The sequence below is a fragment of the Physeter macrocephalus genome, chromosome 21, assembly GCF_002837175.3.
Source record: "Physeter macrocephalus isolate SW-GA chromosome 21, ASM283717v5, whole genome shotgun sequence".
NCBI lineage: Eukaryota > Metazoa > Chordata > Mammalia > Artiodactyla > Physeteridae > Physeter > Physeter macrocephalus.
Genome location: NC_041234.1, coordinates 36135413 through 36154480, shown reverse-complemented (window position 1 = coordinate 36154480; position 19068 = coordinate 36135413). Strand labels below are relative to the sequence as shown.

At 36.6% G+C, this 19068-nt stretch overlaps 1 long non-coding RNA gene across 1 annotated transcript; it reads right to left on the bottom strand.

Annotated features, from left to right (window-relative positions):
• Nucleotides 1-13234: 13234 nt before the first annotated feature.
• LOC112062595 (uncharacterized) lies at nt 13235-16055 on the bottom strand. Its single transcript, XR_002890805.3, has 3 exons — nt 15733-16055; nt 14557-14672; nt 13235-13718 (listed from the first exon to the last, which is right to left on the bottom strand). It is a non-coding gene; the product is annotated as an uncharacterized lncRNA (long non-coding RNA).
• Nucleotides 16056-19068: the final 3013 nt, after the last annotated feature.

The following is a 19068-nucleotide window of genomic DNA, read 5'->3' as shown; positions in this document are numbered from 1 at the left end:
AACACAGCCCCATCCATTAGCAGAGAGGCTGACTAAAATCAAAATAACGCCACAGACACCCAGAAACACACCAAAAGAAGTGGAACTGCCCACCAGAAAGACAAGATACAGCCTCATCCACCAGAACACAAGCACTAGTCCCCTCCACCAGGAAGCCTAACCAACCCACTGAACCGACCTTAGACACTGGGGACAGACACCAAAAACAGTGGGAACTATGAAACTGCAGGCTACAAAAAGGAGAACCCAAACACAGTAAGATAAGAAAAATGAGAAGACAGAAAAATGCACAGCAGATGAAGTAGCAAGGTAAAAAGCCACCAGACCTAACAAATGAAGGGGAAATAGGCAGTCTACCTGAAAAAATGGTGATAGAATAGAGAAAATGCAAGAAACATTAAACAAGGACCTAGAAGAACTAAAGAGGAAACAAGCAATAATGGAAAACAGAATAAATGAAATTAAAAATACTCTAGAAGGGAACAATAGCAGAACACTGAGGCGAATAGAGAAAATGCAAGAAACATTAAACAAGGACCTAGAAGAACTAAAGAGGAAACAAGCAATAATGGAAAACAGAATAAATGAAATTAAAAATACTCTAGAAGGGAACAATAGCAGAACACTGAGGCAGAAAAACGGATATGTAACCGGGAAGATATAATAGTGGAAATAACTACTGCAGAGCAGAATAAAGAAAAAATAATGAAAAGAACTGAGGACAGTCTCAGAGACCTCTGGGACAACATTAAACGCACCAACATTCGAATTATAGGGGTCCCAAAAGCAGAAGAGAAAAAGAAAGGAACTGAGAAAGTATTTGAAGAGATTATAGTTGAAAACTTCCCTAATATGGAAAAGGAAATAGTTAATCAAGTCCAGGAAGCACAGAGAGTCCCATATAGGATAAATCCAAGGAGAAACATGCCAAGACACATATTAATTAAACTATCAAAAATTAAACACAAAGAAAACACATTAAAAGCAGAAAGGGAAAAAAAAACAACACACAAGCGAATCTCCATAAGGTTAACAGCTGATCTTTCAGCAGAAACTCTGCAAGCCAGAAGGGAGTGGCAGGACATATTTACAGTGATGAAGGAGAAAACCCTACAACCAATATTACTCTACTCAGCAAGGACCTCATTCAGATTTGATGGAGAAATTAAAACCTTTACAGACAAGCAAAAGCTGAGCGAGTTCAACACCACCAAAGCAGCATTACAACAAATGCTAAAGGAACTTCTCTAGGCAAGAAAAACAAGAGAAGGAAAGGACCTACAATAACAAAACTAAAACAATTAAGAATATGGGAAAAGGAAAATACATATTGATAATTACCTTAAATGTAAATGGATTAAATGCTCCAACCAAAAGACATAGACTGGCTGAATGGATACAAAAACAAGACCCATATATATGCTGTCTACAAGAGACCCACTTCAGACCTAGGGACACATACAGACTGAAAGTGAGCGGATGGAAATCGATATTCCATGCAAATGGAAATCAGAAGAAAGCTGGATTGCAATTCTCATAGCAGACAAAATAGACTTTAAAATAAAGACTATTATAAGAGACAAAGAAGGACACTACATAATGATCAAGGGATCGATCCATGAAGAAGATATAACAATTGTAAATATTTATGCATCCAACTTATAAGCACCTCAATACATAAGTCAAATACTAACAGAAATAAAACGGGAAATCAATAGTAACACATTCATAGTAGGGGACTTTAACAACCCACTATCACCAATGGACAGATCATCCAAAATGGAAATAAATAAGGAAACACAAGCTTTAAATGATACATTAAACAACATGGACTTAATTGATATTTATAGGACATTCAATCCCAAAACAACAGAATACACATTTTTCTCACGTGCTCATGGAACATTCTCCAGGATAGATCATACCTTGGGTCACAAACCAAGCCTTGGTAAATTTAAGAAAATTGAAATTGTATCAGGTATCTTTTCCAACCACAATGCTATGAGACTAGATATCAATTATAGGAAGAGATTTGTAAAAAATACAAACACATAGAGGCTAAACAATACACTACTTAATACCGAAGTGATCACTGAAGAAATCAAAGAGGAAATCTAAAAATACCTAGAAACAGATATAAATGGAGACACGAATACCCAAAACCTATGGGATGCAGCAAAAGCAGTTCTAAGAGGGAAGTTTATAGCAATACAAACCTACCTTAAGAAACAGGAACCATCTCGAATAAACAACCTAACCTTGCACCTAAAGCAATTAGAGAAAGAAGAACAAAAGAAACCCCAAAGTTAGTAGAAGGAAAGAAATCATAAAGATCAGATCAGAAATAAATGAAAAACAAATGAAGGAAATGATAGCAAAGATCAATAAACCTAAAAGCTGGTTCTTTGAGAAAATAAACAAAATTGATAAACCATTAGCCAGACTCATCAAGAAAAAAAGGGAGAAGACTCAAATCAATAGAATTAGAAATGAAAAAGGAGAAGTAACAACTGACTGCAGAAATACAAAAATCATGAGAGATTACTACAAGCAACTCTGTGCCAAAAAATTGGACAATCTGGAAGAAATGCACAAATTCCTAGAAATGCACAACCTGCCAAGACTGAATCAGGAAGAAATAGAAAATGTGAACAGACCAATCACAAGAACTGAAATTGAAACTGTGATTAAAATCTTCCAACAAACAAAAGCCCAGGACCAGATGGCTTCACAGGTGAATTCTATCAAACATTTAGAGAAGAGCTATCACCTGTCCTTCTCAAACTCTTCCAAAAGATACCAGAGGGAGGAACACAGCCAAACTCATTCTACGAGACCACCATCACCCTGATGCCAAAACCAGACAAAGTTGTCACAAAGAAAGAAAACTACAGGCCAATATCACTGATGAACATAGATGCAAAAATCCTCCACAAAATACTAGCAAACAGAATCCAACAGCACATTTAAAGGATCATACACCATGATCAACTGGGGTTTATTCCAGGAATGCCAGGACTCTTCAATATATGCAAATCAATCTACGTGATACACCATATTAACAAATTGAAGGAGAAAAACCATATGATCATCTCAATAGATGCAGAGAAAGCTTCTCACAAAATTCAACACCCATTTATGTTAAGAACTCTGCAGAAAGTAGGCATAAAGGGAAATTTCCTCAAAATAATAAAGGCCATATATGACAAACCCACCACCAACACAGTCTTCAGTGGTAAAAAAACTGAAACCATTTCCACTAAGATCAGGAACAAGACAAGGTTACCCACTCTCACCACTCTTATTCAACATAGTTTTTGAAGGTTTAGCCACAGCAATCAGAGAAGAAAAGGAAATAAAATGATCCAAATCGGAAAAGAAGAAATAAAGCTGTCACTGTTTGCAGATGGCAAGGCACTATACATAGAGAATCCTAAAGATGCTACCAGAAAACTACTAGAGCTAATCAATGAATTTGGAAAAGTAGCAGGATACAAAATTAATGCACAGAAATCTCTGGTATTCCTATACACTAATGATGAAAAATCTGAAAATGAAATTCAGAAAACACTCCCAATTAACATTGCTACAAAATGAATAAAATATCTAGGAATAAAACTACCTAAGGAGACAAAAGACCTGTTAGCAGAAAATTAGAAGACACTGATGAAAGAAATGAAAGATGATACAAATAGATGGAGAGATATACCATGTTCTTGGATTGGAAGAATCAGCATTGTGAAAATGACTCTGCTACCCAAAGCAATCAACAGATTCAATGCAATCCCTATCAAATTACCAATGGCATTTTTAGTATGGTACTGGCACAAAAACAGAAATATAGATCAATGGAAGAGGATGGAAAGCCCAGAGATAAACCCACACACATATGGTCACCTTTTCTTTGATAAAGGAGGCAAGAATATACAGTAGAGAAAAGACAGCCTCTTCAATAAGTGGTGCTGGGAAAACTGGACAGGTACATGTAAATGTATGAAATTAGAATACTCCTTAACAACATACACAAAAATAAAGTCAAAATGGGTAAAAGACCTACATGTAAGGGCAGACACTATCAAACTCTTAGAGGAAAACATAGGCAGAACACTCTATGACATAAATCACAGAAATAACCTTTTTGACCCACCTCCTAGAGAAATGGAAATAAAAACAAAAATAAACAAATTGGACCTAATGAAACTTCAAAGCTTTTGAACAGCAAAGGAAACCATAAACAAGACCAAAAGACAACCCACATAATGGGAGAAAATATTTGCAAATGAAGCAACTGAGAAAGGATTAATCTCCAAAATTTACAAGTAGCTCATTCAGCTCAATAACAAAAAAACAAACAACCCAATCCAAAAATGTGCAGAAGACGTAAATAGACATTTTTCCAAAGAATATATACAGATTGCCAACAAACACATTAAAGAATGCTCAACATCATTAATCATTAGAGAAATGCAAATCAGAACTAAAATGCTATATCAACTCACACCAGTCAGAATGGCCCTCATCAAAAATCTACAAACAATAAATGCTGGAGAGGGTGTGGAGAAAAGGGAACACTCTTGCACTGCTGGTGGGAATGTAAATTGATACAACCACTATGGAGAATAGTATGGAGGTTCCTTAAATAACTACAAATAGAGCTACCATACGACCCAGCAATCCCACTACTGGGCATATACCCTGAGAAAACCATAATTCAAAAAGAGTCATGTACCAAAATGTTCATTGCAGCCCTATTTACAGTAGCCAGGAGATGGAAGCAATCTAAGCGCCCATTATCAGATGAAGGGATAAAGAAGATGTGGCACATATATACAATGGAATATTACTCAGCCATATAAAGAAACGAAATTGAGTTATTCGTAGTGAGGTGGATGGACCTGGAGTCTGTCATACAGAGTGAAGTAAGTCAGAAAGAGAAAGACAAATACCGTATGTTAACACATATATATGGAATCTAAGAAAAAAAAAGTCATGAAGAACCTAGGGGTAAGCAAGGAATAAAGACACAGACCTACTAGAGAATGGACTTCAGGATATGGGGAAGGGGAAGGGTTAGCTGTGACAAAGTGAGAGAGTTTCATGGACATATAGACACTACCAAATGTAAAATAAATAGCTAGTGGGAAGGAGCCACATAGCACAGGGAGATCATCTCGGTGCTTTGTGACCACCTAGAGGGGTGGGATATGGAGGGTGGGAGGGAGGGAGATGCAAGGGGCAAGAGATTGGGAACATATGTAGAGGGAGATGCAAGAGGCAAGAGATTGGGAACATATGTATATGTATAACTGATTCACTTTGGTATAAAGCAGAAACTAAGACATCATTGTAAAGCAATTATACTCCAGTAAAGATGTTAAAAAAAAAAAGAAATAGCTGTTGATCATATTGACTCAGAATGAGAGTGGAGGGGAAAAGTTGAGGCCTTGGGCAGTTCCTCAGTTTTAAAGGTACAATGTAAGCCATTCCTTATCTCGTCTTTTATCAATAGTTCTTTTTAGGGCTCTACCAGAGTTTTAGGCCTCATTAACTGCATGTTGTATATTATCCAGATCTTTATAAGCACTTTAGATAACTTAGGTCTCAGCATAATATTTTTAATTTAACTATGGAAATGTGAATTTGTCTCTCTACTGCCTATTGCTGAAGTAGAAAGCACATTCATATGGGAAATTGAAATTTTAAAAAAAATCACTCATCAGCACCAATTAATTAATCCCCAGATGAATAATTTTGCAACACACACCTGCAAACTGCATTGTGAAGTTATAAGTTTGGATCATTAACCTGAGATCAATCAACTGAGAGTTGTCTAAAGTTGGTAGTCTAAGTCAGATGGAATTCTGAAACCAAATAGTACTTGATGTATATTGTTCACTGGAAAAAAGAGAGTTGTTTTATTAGCTAATATTATGTCTCCTTAAAATGTCTTCTAAGAAGTTGTCTGATTTTAGAACACTATATGTAATGAATACATACCAAATCCTCTATTTTGAAATAAAGAGATATAAAAGTATATTAGTAGAAAAACTGATTATAATTTCAAAAATGCTGAATTAGTGTTTGTAGACTATTGGCTTTGGTGGGGAACTAAATAATTACCTTGCCTGTGTTACACACATGTCTGACTTTAGTATGGCAGTAACATTTCCTGGGACTTCACTTAAGAGCCGTGACAATTACTTATACATAAATTAAGTTCTCTTAATGAACATTTGAGAACTATCATTTCCCATGGACTGCTTTAGGTGTTTTAGGATATAATAAGGAACAAGACAAAGTCCCTGTCCTCAGAAAAGTCACAATTTAGTTGGATAGACAAAACATAAACAAGTAAACAAAAAATGTTTATTACCATTTCAGATAGTGATAAGTACTTTTTAAAAGCTGAGAAACAGGGTAAAAGGCTGGAGAGTAACAAGTGGGAGTGGAGCTATCTTTCAAAGTCAGAAAAGATTTCTCTGAGAAAGTGACATTTGAGCAGAGATCTGAATGAAAAAAGGAGGAAGGTAAGAGAATATTTGAAAAAAGGAGTGGTCCAGGCAGAGAGAACAAGTGCAAAGCCCTGACACATAGGCAGGCTTAGCATATTCAAAGAACATCAAGGAGAACAGTATGGATGGAATTCAGCAGGCCAAGGGGAGAGTGGTATGAAATGAGATCAAAACAGGTCAAGTAAATCCCTGTAAGTCTTATTAAGCAGTATTTGTACCGTGTGATGACAGGCCATCTGAGAGAATTTTTGTTTATTTTTGTTTTGCATATGTGTGTGTCTGTTTTATTTTTCTCTTTAATTAAAATATATTTATTATGGAAAGTTTCAAATATATACAAAAGTAGAGAGAATAATATAATGAACCCCTTACACTCATCACCCAGCTTTAATAATTATCAAGTCATCAAGTCATGGCTTCTCTTGTTTTATCTATATACCTACCTACTCCCCACACAACTTCAGATAATTTTGAAGCAAATTTCACACTTCTTATCCTTTCATCATTTGGAATTTATGTTTGAAAGGTAAGGACCATCTGAGAGTTTTATACAGGGGAGTGTTAAGTAAGGAAGATTACTTTGGGGATGAAACAAAATTATATAAGTAAAGAGCCTGTTACATAGTAGGTGCTCTCCAAATAGCAGTTATTATCACTATTACTCTGGCAGGATGCTGATGAAGTTGCAATCTTGAATGAGACTGAGACCAGAATGACCAAGAAGAGTGGAGACAGAACTGAGGATCAGATTGGGGGGGAAAGCCAGCCAGGAGCAAGGTATGGTAGACTTAATAGGGATGGATATGGATAAGGTAAAGGAGCTATTGCCAGCATGGCTATCAAATCAGAACCAGGTCTGTAGAGAGCCACAGAGAGGCTCTGAGGCACACACAGGCACACCTCTGAGCTAAGCTCTCTCACTATCACAAGTAGTATCTCTGCTCATGTGAAGCATTAAGAAGGCTAGTGGCCCTGCCCAGGCTCAATATTGCCAGAGATTTGTAGAGACTCCAATGCCTCATGACATTTCAGTGGTACAGAACTCGTTTCTGGGGAGTTAATCAAGTCATCTCCCCCTTAACATCCTCCTGAGTCAGGTATTCCAGCTTCTTCTCACTATGGATCTACCAACTGAATGAACTTTTATTATTGCTCTTATTATTATTATTTACCATTGTTGAGTACCAAATATACACCAGGCATTGTTAGGGAGCTTTAGGTACATTATCTCATCTCCTCTTATTCTACATACAGCCTTGTGAAGCTGTTGTTGTTACTACCATTTTATTGATGAGGAAATTGAGGCTGGGAGAGGTTGAGACTATCCAAAATAATCCACCTAGAAAGTAAACACCTGGTCTGAATTTAATGCCCAACCATTTACTTCTACACCAGGATACCTTAGAGAAAAGTCACTGTCTTTCATATTCGGACATCTAGGTAGTTCTTGGCAACCTGAGCCACTGAAAGTTGCACCCCACTTATCCCCTTGAGTAGGTGGCAGAAGGAAGACAAGACATTTGCTTTGGGGGTTTTCAGACCCCAGTCCCTGAGAGTTCTACCTAAGAAAACATGGCTGGAAGCAGAGAAAGTGTCTGGAGGGGAAAAGTATAAAGTATGCATGATCTTGGCCATCCTTTTCCTCCTAGATACCAATGAGAATAGCCTCAAAGTAAGACGATGTCTCCTTACCTCAGATTATGTCATAAAGTGTGAAAAGAACCGATCTTATTCTCAAAGGTCCACAGCAGCAGAATGCCTTTATGTTGCCCAAAGTTTCAGGATGTATTTTAGCAGTCTGGCTCAGAAAAACACCAAGCAGCTAGCTCAGGAATTTGAACCCTGCCTCCAAAGGAAAACCTAAAAAAGAAGTCTGAATATACAACAATCTAAAAGCTAGTAACTAGAGTTAGATTTATTCTTGACTACAATTAATCCAGCCAGCATTGCTTGCTCTCTCTCTAGGGACTGTCTAGAATGGAAGCTTTATTCATTCATTCATCAACTATTTATCGAATGCTTATGACATGTCAGGAATTGTCCTATATTGTGGAGTCAGTGAGGAGGGAAAATAGACATGTTTATGCCCTCAAGGAGTTTCCAGTATTGTGGGAAAACCTTTTTTTGCAAGCAGACTGTCTTTTTGTCTTCTTAACCACAACGCCTAAAACAGCTGAATATACAGGGCTTCTCAGTCAATGCTTACTAGCATATGAAGGGAAGTTGGAATTGATACCCTATGGGGCTAACTTAGATTAAATCTCATCTAGAGATAGTGTGTCTGTCCAGTTCTATCTACCTTATTCTGAAGTTCCTGAGTAATACAAGGTTCAGACATCTCCTTCTCTAAAATCTTTTCTGCTACTCAGGCAGTACAGCAGGAGAGGTTAGTGGCACACACTAGATGCCTAGATTCAAGTCCCGTCTCTGTCACTCACAAACCATGTGAGTTGTGGGCCAGTAACCTAACCTCTCTGTGTCTCAGTTTTATCGTATATAACAGTACCTAATTAATGGAATTTTAAGGACAAAATGAATTAATATATATTAACAACATAATTAATATATTTAAATAATTGATTAAATAATTAATATAACTATTTAGAAGACTGCATAATATATGGTAAGCAATCAATAAATGTTGGAAATCATAATTGTTGTTCTGGAGCTACAATGAAGGGAGCTACCAAAAGTTAGTTGTTTTCAATTGAGCTACTCCAAAGAAATTCAGTTTCCTGTTTTTTATGGGGTGAGACTTTGGCTACTTTGTCTTCTACACTGAGTTTGGTCTTTCCAGTTTCAAGAAGTGCTCAAGAGGAGCATATATGTGGTATTGAAAATAGATTATAAATGAGGCAATCTTTCACTCAGAAGCTGCTGGTCAGACTTTGAGAAATTTCTTTTGGGATGAGACCAGCCTAAGGAAGAAATTCTTCAGGAGTTATGAAAAAATACTTCCCTGGGCATTGCTGCCATCCTCTTTTCTTCCCTACATAACTATACTTCTTGAAGCAGTTGTCACTGCTTTGCTTCATCACTGTCCACATACTCTTCAGGCCCAGTGAGTATGGTTTCTGCCTCCTTCACTCCAATGTAACCATTTGTGACAACACAGACTGACCTTGAGGACATAATGCTATGCAAGATGTTAGAGAAAGAGGAATTCTGTATCATCTCACTTATATGTGGAATCTAAAAATGTCGAACTCATAGAAGCAGAATAGCATGATGGTTGCCAGGGGCTGAGGGGTGTGGGAAATGGGGAGATTTTAGTCAAATAGAACAAATTTCCAGTGATAAGATGAATAAGTTCTCGGGATCTAATTACAGCATGGTGACTATAGTTAAGAATACTGTATTGTATACTTAAATTTTGCTAAGAGAGTAGATTTTAAGCATTCTTTACCAGAAAAATAAAAGGTAACTGTGTAGGGTGATGGATGTGTTAATTAACTTGATTGTGGTAATCGTTTCACAATGTATTTGTATATTAAATCAATGTTGTACACCTTAAAAAAATCACATTGTACAACCTACACATATACAATTTTTATTTGTCAATCATACCTCAATAAAGCTGGAAAAAAGTGCTGATTATGTTCCACTAAATCACATGCAGTGAGGACATTTACATGCAATGAGGCTGGAAAGCTTGTTAGTGAAGACTGCAGGAAGCCCTGACTGCTTTCCTGCTTTATAAGGAAGTCAGGAATTTAAGTGGGAAATCATAAGCTGGCCTTTGCAAAATATTGCTGTGGGAGATCCAAAAGAGTTACAAACTTTTTCCCTCCTATTTTTAAAATGCCCCAGAGAAGTAGTGGCTATAACTAACTGTTCACAGTAGTCCAATTCTTGGGGAAAACCCACAAATACTGAAAAACTGCTTAGATTTGACCTAAATCCTTCAAGCTAGAGATTTTTTCCCCCTCCTTTCGACTCTGCTTTTCACTGCCAACTGTGGTAAAGCTTCTTATTCCATGTGGCAAAGCCTCAATGAAAACAAGAGTAATACAGGTTCACAAGCATTTGGCTTACTATTTCCATAGTAGCCAACACAGTGGTAGTCTCACAGCTAGGTATCATACCTGGATGCACCTCAAACTCTCCATCCTGAGAAGGCCCTTACATTCAGGAAGGCCATACAATTTCAAGGTTAAGTTTAAGTGCACAAGCTCTGGAGTTAGAATACCTGAATTCAAATCCCAGCTCTACCACTACTGTTTAAATGTGGGCAAGTTTCTTACTTCTCTGAGCCCAATTCCCCCATCTAAAAAGTGGGATAGTGATAGTACTTACCTCATGGGGTTCTTGTGAAGCCTAATGAGACAATCCTTATAAAGCATTTACAACATGACGCTTAGTAAATACTGAACAAAAGGTAGCACTGTTTTCATTTGCAACCCACCTACATTTTCATGATATACTATTAAGTTAGCAAATAAAGCTGGTTGAAACTGGAAAAAGTTAGGTCCCTACACAAATCACTACCCATACTCTATGCTAGCAATGGTTTCCATTTGCAACACATTACTTATGAAATAGAGGCTTCCTAGTCATTGCTTTTATCTAAGACAGTGCTTTACAAACTTTTAGATTACTTTGAGAATCAGTGGTCTGATTTATATATATCTTTTAAAATCTTTTTTATATATATCTTTTTTTAACCTCTTAACATGTGTTTATTTTTTTAACATCTTTATGGGAGTATAATTGCTTTACAATGGTGTGTTAGTTTCTGCTTTATAACAAAGTGAATCAGCTATACATATACACATCCCCATATCTCCTCCCTCTTGCGTCCCCCTCCCACCCTCCCTATCCCACCCCTCTAGGTGGTCACAAAGCATGAACTGATCTCCCTGGGCTATGCGGTTGCTTCCCACTAGCTATCTATTTTACATTTGGTATAAACTACATATATCTTATTTGGTATAATGCCTTCAACTTATCTTTAAAAACCTGGTGAGCACATGTTTTCCCACTCCTGCTTTCAGGTATACATTTCCTCTTCTTTTCCTTAAAGCAGTGGTTCCCAAAATATAGTCTGTGGACCAGCAGGATCAGTATCAGCAATACCTGGAACCTGTTAGAAATGTAGATTCATGGACCCCATCCGAGACCTACTGAATCTGAAACTCTCAGTGGTAGTGGGTGGGACAGCAGTGTGTGTTTTAACAATAACCCTCCAAGTGGTTCTTATGCATGCTCAAGTTTGAGAACCATTGCCCTATCCTACTGGCATAGCTAACATGACCTGTAAAAATAACCAGTTCATTGTATCACTGATCTCATAATTTCTACACCTCTGGTTTTGATTTCTTCTCTCCAACTCCTTCCGTGTACATGCCTTCACTGTCCATTTGTGTTTACTTCAGTTTCTAAGCGGCTCCATCTTTGGACAAATATCTATCTCAAAACAGTTTTTTTTTTTTGTCTTCAGTGACAAAGGCTGCTAATTACCATAAGGATTAAGTCAAATCATAACCTTATTTTTCTAACCTTTCATACTATTATACATCCTCTAAGTCCAAGTTATAACTAGAATCTGAGAAAGGGCTGAACCAAGAGTGAACAGAGTAATTATATAACTGTTTGTTGTGCTCATCTAATTGAACATATTATCTATATCTATCCACCTTCCAAAATACAAAAAGCACTTTCGGGTGTTTTCCTTCAAACCTCACCCCAGATAGAGGATAAGGAGAACATGCCAAATCATTAGTCACAGAACAGACCCCCTCCTCCCCCACCCGGTTCATTTGCTCTTTTCATTTTCCTAGATGTTACTAGGATAAAGAATCTGGAACACCTACTTAAAAAACTCTCCTTCTGTGGAAGATTAATACAACTGTTGATAAAATTAGTCCAATGAGATTATTTTAAGAATTGATATTTTTAATCTACATAATGTTAAACTGCCTAAAAAACAACATGTTCTTTGCTGCTCAGTAAAAACTCTATCTCAATTGGGGACAATAAGATGGGGAAAGGTAAGGTTCTGGCAGTCTGGAAGAAGTTTCTTCATGACAGAGACAAGAAAATTGAGATGAGTCTACTCTGCTGTAGATTCCCTAAATGCTTTTGTGTTCTATTTCAGTTCTATGGAAACTGAAAAAGGGCTTTGAGTAGTTCTAGTCAGTGTTGTCAAGCTCCATTTCTCCCAGTTCACAATGCCTCATCTTTTCCTTAGGGGATGAAGTCAAACTCCCAGCCTGAAAGAGGTTTTAATACTACTTAACTAGTATAATGAAGGCACATCCCACCAGGTGTTATGGAATATATAAAATTAACCATTCCTGGACCTCAAAGAAAGAAGACTTACATCTCATAAACACTATTTTCCCTCAACTTTTTATTCATTCCTTCTCTAGTTGCATCCTGAAATAGACTTTCAACACACCTCAGGCCTGGATTACTACCACAGCTTCTCCGACTGCCATCAGTCAGCCTATAGGTTAACTTTCTTTCAAAATTCCTTTGTCATTTCCTATCACATTGTACCAAAACTCTTCTGCCCAGCTTTAAGGCTATCATTTGGCTCATCCTTCCTATCCAACTTTATTTTGTACTATTTCCCAAACAGCAGGTCCCCTTCCGCTAGGATAACTGAAATTCATTTGCTCTTTCTTAGGGAAAAGTTGAAGAAACAAGGAAAAGAAAAACAGACACTGAAATCCCTAACAGCAAAAGTTTATTTACAATTGTAGTTAAGGAATATTTTTAATGCATGCTGAGAAAACAGTAATATTCCAAACATGTAGGTTACTCTCTGGTAAGGAATACAAGATGACGTTGGGAAAGGCTTTGGCATACACAACAACTGGAACCAGGTTAACAGAACACTTGCACTATTAGAACATTGTTATCAGAACACTTAATATATCACCTACTTTATATGTCACACCAACTTCATAAACAGCTCATCTTCTAACTCCTCACTGGCTATTTGAGTAAATAGCATTCAAGCTTAAACGTTAAGACTGGGGAGTAGGGAAGAAATACAGAAGTGATAAGCATCACAACATTTCAGAGACTATATATACTAATACAACATTAAGATTAAGAAACAGTATTCCAATTTTTTTCTGAAACATCATTTGGCAATGTTTTAGCGCATGAGAAGACACTGCTTTGGTCCATCCACTCTTTCCAGCTTTTCAAAGTGTTTCCTGGCATTGCGGATATTGATCAGAGTAGCTGCAGAAGCTGAGGGTGGGGTAGGGAAGATAACCAACAGACTAAGTACAAGCAGCCAAAGGAATAATTGACTAGTAAAAACAAATAAACAAAAGAGAGCCAAATCCCTCAATGTATGTCACAGAGAACATAAGTCCCAAGTTAACCAGAGTTTAATTTTTCTGAATAAAGAAAAGATTTGTTTATATTCTAAACATAGTATTTTCAAAATAAATTTTCAAACTCTTTTGGTTTGGGGCTAATAGCCCCTGGGAGCATCCTGGAAATACTGCTAGAATCATTATTTCAATGGGTGTGATGGATATGGCTATTATGGCATGGAAGCACCAAATATCTCTCTTTATGCCCATAACAGAAATATGGGAGTATGGTACTCAGGAATATACAATGACATATAAAATGGTTCAACATTTAATAGTTCAGAGCTTAGATTGACTAGTCTTTTAAAAATCTACCCCACATGGAGCGTAAGTCATACATTTGGGTTCTTTTTCTTTAAAATCCTTAGATGTAGTAGCTATACATAAGTAATTTTTAAAGTTCCCATGAAGAAGATATAATACCCTAGAGTCTAAATTATCTTTAAGTTTCAAAAATTAAGTCTATTAAATAAAAAGTATTTACCACTAGTACTAAAAAATTTTTTTCATTGTGGTAAAATACACAAAAAAATGAAATTTACCATTTTAACCATTTTTAAATGTATAGGTCAGTGGCATTAAGTACATTCACAGTGTTGTGCACTACAAAATAGCTTTTTAAGTATCTTTAATAATGTACTACCTCTAGGGAAATTAGTTTAAAGAATATGTGGCTTTGAACCTATGTCAGCTAAGTTTAAACTTACGAATGGATGGATCAGACATCACAACCATCACATAAGTGTTGGATGTAAAGATGTCAATGAAAGCAGCAAAGTTAGAGTTCCTGACTTCCATGCTCTGGAAAGAGGCAGCCAGCTTGCTACAGGAGAAAGGAGAAAAGTGAGTAAAGAACATAAAATAATAGCACCATAAGACATTCTTATCTTTCATGTTAAACATTTTCAAAGCATTATATCTCAATCCACCAACTCATTAAGACAGTTAATCACTAATCCCACTTTGTTTTCCAAGGAAACTCTGACAAATTTAACACGTGATGGAAAGTGACTTAGAAAGTGGATTAGGACTTGATACTGACTGTGAAATGAAAAGTGGGCTTGGACCTAGATTTATATTAAGAATCATGTTACCAAAGATTTCTCTAATATTTAAGAAGTTTATTCAGTTGAAATTTCCCTATCATTGTGATTAATAACTGTATCTTTTGAATGTTAGTTATGCTGAAATTCTAGAAATTAACCCATTTCTTTGAAAACAAAAAGGGTAATGATATTTATATGCCATTTGCTATTTCTTCTTAAAAATGTTAGAATAAACATGCCAGAAAGTCTCAAAGTGTGCTATGGTATAAAAGGGAAAAACTTACACTTATTCTATTGTCTGGGCATCAAAGTTTTACCAGGATAAGAATTTTGATTATTAAATCTTTACTAGATTATGATGTTCAGCCATTCTTTCTTCCTATATTCACAATGCTAAGATTCAAATTGTATTTAAACAAAGCTGAGACAATATGATCAGACATTTCTAGACTCTCTACTTTGTACCATTCTTAAATCAGTACCTCACTATTTTAATTACCATAGTTTCATAGTAAATCTTGGTATTTGGTAGGGTAAATTTTCCTTTCTTGTTTTTCAAAACTCTCTTGGACATTTTCTGTTTATTTTTTCCCAAATAGTATCAAACATCTTGAAGGGGTACTCTGCTTAGATATTTTTCCTATGCTTCTTCTGCATCAGTTGACTGCATTAAAGATGTCTTTCACTTCAGTCAACTGTAGGCTCCCTTAGAGTTTAGCTTTATTTTTAATATAAAGAAGTATGCTGAATAAAGAAGTGCAGTCTATATAGTTATTTGAACCTCTCAAAAAATGACAATTTGTTCCAGAGATAAATACATCACATAAGATCTCTTACCTGCAGCTCAGCTTAAATTGCTTAATAATGTTGCTGATTTTCTCAAATCTGTGGACATCACGCTGTTCTTTACATTGATAGTGAGAAATCACCTACGAAAAAGAGCAATGCCTTTTAAATCCATGCAGTGTCGTCATATCACCCTCTACTACTCCTCAAGGCAATACATTTGTCAGTCTCTTGGTCACCCTGATTTTCAGGGTAGACTTGGCATCTGGCTTTACTGCCTCTATTCCTCTGTCCCATATCCTGTCAACATCTGCATAATTTCAACATCCCTAAGGATGACCCATCCAGTACTGTTTGGTTATAATTTTATTAGATCATTTAAGTATTGTATTATCTATTTTGGTTCATTGCTGTCCTTTCTCACTTACTTTAATCATTAAATATTCATCTTATTTCAATAGGATGATCTTTGATTCAAAAAAAGTACAAATCAAAAAGGAAAAATAAATAAAAATTCTTAGCTGTTCTTTTAATATTTCACTTATTTATTTATTTGTTTATTTATTTTAGTTGTGTCAGGTCTTAATTGCAGGCACACAGGATCTTCGTTGAGGCATGTGGGATCTTTTCACTGTGGCGTGCAGGCTCTTCGTTGTGGCACTCAGGCTTCTCTCTATTTGTGGCACGTGGGCTCCAGGGCGTGTGGGCTCTGTAGTTAGCATGCGGGCTCTCTAGTTGAGGTGTGCAAGCTCAGTAGTTGTGGTGCACAGGCTTAGTTGTCCCGCGGCATGTGCGATCTTAGTTCCCCAACCAGGGACTGAACCTGCATCCCCTGCACTGGAAGGTGGATTCTTTACCACTGGACCACCAGGGAAGTCCCTCTTAGCTGTTGTGAGGTGTACTTAATGTATTTAATTTTAATGAAGGCTATAACCAAGTGGTTTTTGGTATCATATTTAAAAATCTTAACTGAATGATTCTAACCTCTGAGGATTTACTATTTATAAATGAACCTATTCATGATGGACACCAATGCCAAATGAAAATACTTCCCTAACACTTCAGATTAATAAAACCACACAACTATTTCCCATAGGCTGATGTAGAGTTTCTAGTAGGAAGCAAAACTGAGTCATTTGCCAGAAGAAAATTCACAGGGCAATTCCCTGAAACCATGGGAAATTTTCAAAACATAATTCCTAGACCAATGGTGGAAGAGGTTCCTGTTGTTTGACTTCAAGAGCTACAGTGAAAATGGTCAATCACACCTAAACTTAGTCCTCAAGAGAAAGCAAAAGCTACTTGTTATTGCCAGTGAAAAACAGAGTTCATATTAGGTTAACCTCTATGAACATGTGTAGTAGATGTGGCAGGAGAATACTGCTGAAGCAGGATTCTACCATGCCACGTGTCTCAAGATAGAAGAGCTCACCTGCTTGTTGCTATTAACACTAGCAGGAAAGACAGGGCTCAGGGTAGTGAACTTCCAAGCAAGTGATCCCTCAGCCTATGGGCTGAGGCAGAAAGACACTCTAGTTAGGACTCCTTGCCTCAACTGTACCAGTTAGCAGGAAGGATGACTCCCAAATATGCTACCATTAAAAATAATGTTTCCACAAAGGAAGGAGAAAAAATTGCACTTTGCTTTCTCTGCCCTCTGTTGGCTGCAACAGCAAAAGAAATCAACGTTTAACAGTTTGCCAACTGTATGCTAAACTTTGTGCTAGGGCTTAATATTACCTTGTCCCATTTTCATCCACACAATAAACCTATGATATAGATATTATTATCTCCATTTTATAAAAGGGGAACCAAACTCAGAGAGATTAAGATATGTGTCTACCATATACATGCTGTCTACAAGAGACCCACTTCAGATCTAGGGACACATGCAGACTGAAAGTAAGAGGATGGAAAAATGCATTCCATGCAAACAGAAATCAAAAGAAAGCTAGAGTAGCAATACTCATATTAGACAAAATAGAGTTTAAAATAAAGAATGTTACAAGAGACAAAGAAGGACACTACATAATAAGGGATCAGTCCAAGAAGAAGACATAACAATTGTAAATATATATGAACCCAACATAGGAGCACCACAATATATAAGACAAATACTAACAGCCATAGAAAGAAAAGTCGACAGTAACACAATTATAGTGGGGGACTTTAACACTCCACGTTCATCAATGGAACGATCATCCAGACAGAAAATCAATAAGGAAACACAGGCCTTAAATGACACATTAGACTAGATGGACTTAATTGATATTTAGAGCATTCCATCCAAAAGCAGCAGAATACACATTCTTCTCAAGTACACATGGAACATTCTCCAGAATTGATCACATGCTGGGCCACATAGCAAGCCTTGGTAAATTTAAGAAAACTGAAATCATATCAAGCATCTTTCCCAAACACAACGCTATGAGATTAGAAATCAACTACAAGGAAAAAGCTGTAAAATACACAAACTCATGGAGGCTAAACAATATGCTACTTAACAACCAATGGATCACTGAAGAAATCAAAGAAATCAAAAAGTATATAGAGACAAATGAAAATGAAAGCATGAGGATCCAAAACCTATTTGACACCCCAAAAGCAATTCTAGGAGGGAAATTTATAGCAACACAATCTTGCCTCAGGAAACAAGAAAAATCTCAAATAAACAACCTAACCTTACAACTAAAGCAACTAGAGAAATAAGAACAAACAAAACACAAAGTTAATAGAAGGAAAGAAACCATAAAGAACAGAGCAGAAATAAATGAAATAGAGAGAAAGAAAACAACAGAAAGGATGAATGAAACTAAAAGCTGGTCATTTGAAAAGATAAACAAAATGGATAAACCTTTAGACAGACTCATCAAGGAAAGAAGGGAGAGGACTCAAATTAATACAATTAGGAATGAAAAAGGAGAAGCTACAACAGACACCACAGAAATACAAAGGATCATGGGAGATTACTACAAGCAACTATATGCTAATAAAATGGGCAACCTGGAAGAAATGGACAAATTCTAGAAAAGCACCACCTTCCAATACTGAACCAGGAAGAAAGAGAAAATATAAACAGATCAATTACAAGGACTGAAATTGAAACTTTGATTAAAAATCCTCCGACAAAGAAAAGCCCAGGATCACGTGGCTTCACAGGTGAATTCTATCAAACATTTAGAGAAGAGTTAACACCTATCCTTCTCAAATTCTTCCAAATTATACCAGAGGGAGCAACACTCCCAAACTCGTTCTGCGAGACCACCATCACCCTGATACCAAAACTAGACAAAGATGTCACACAAAAGAAGAAAACTACAGGCCAATATCACTGGTGAACTTAGATGCAAAAATCCCCAACAAAATACTAGCAAACAGAATCCAACA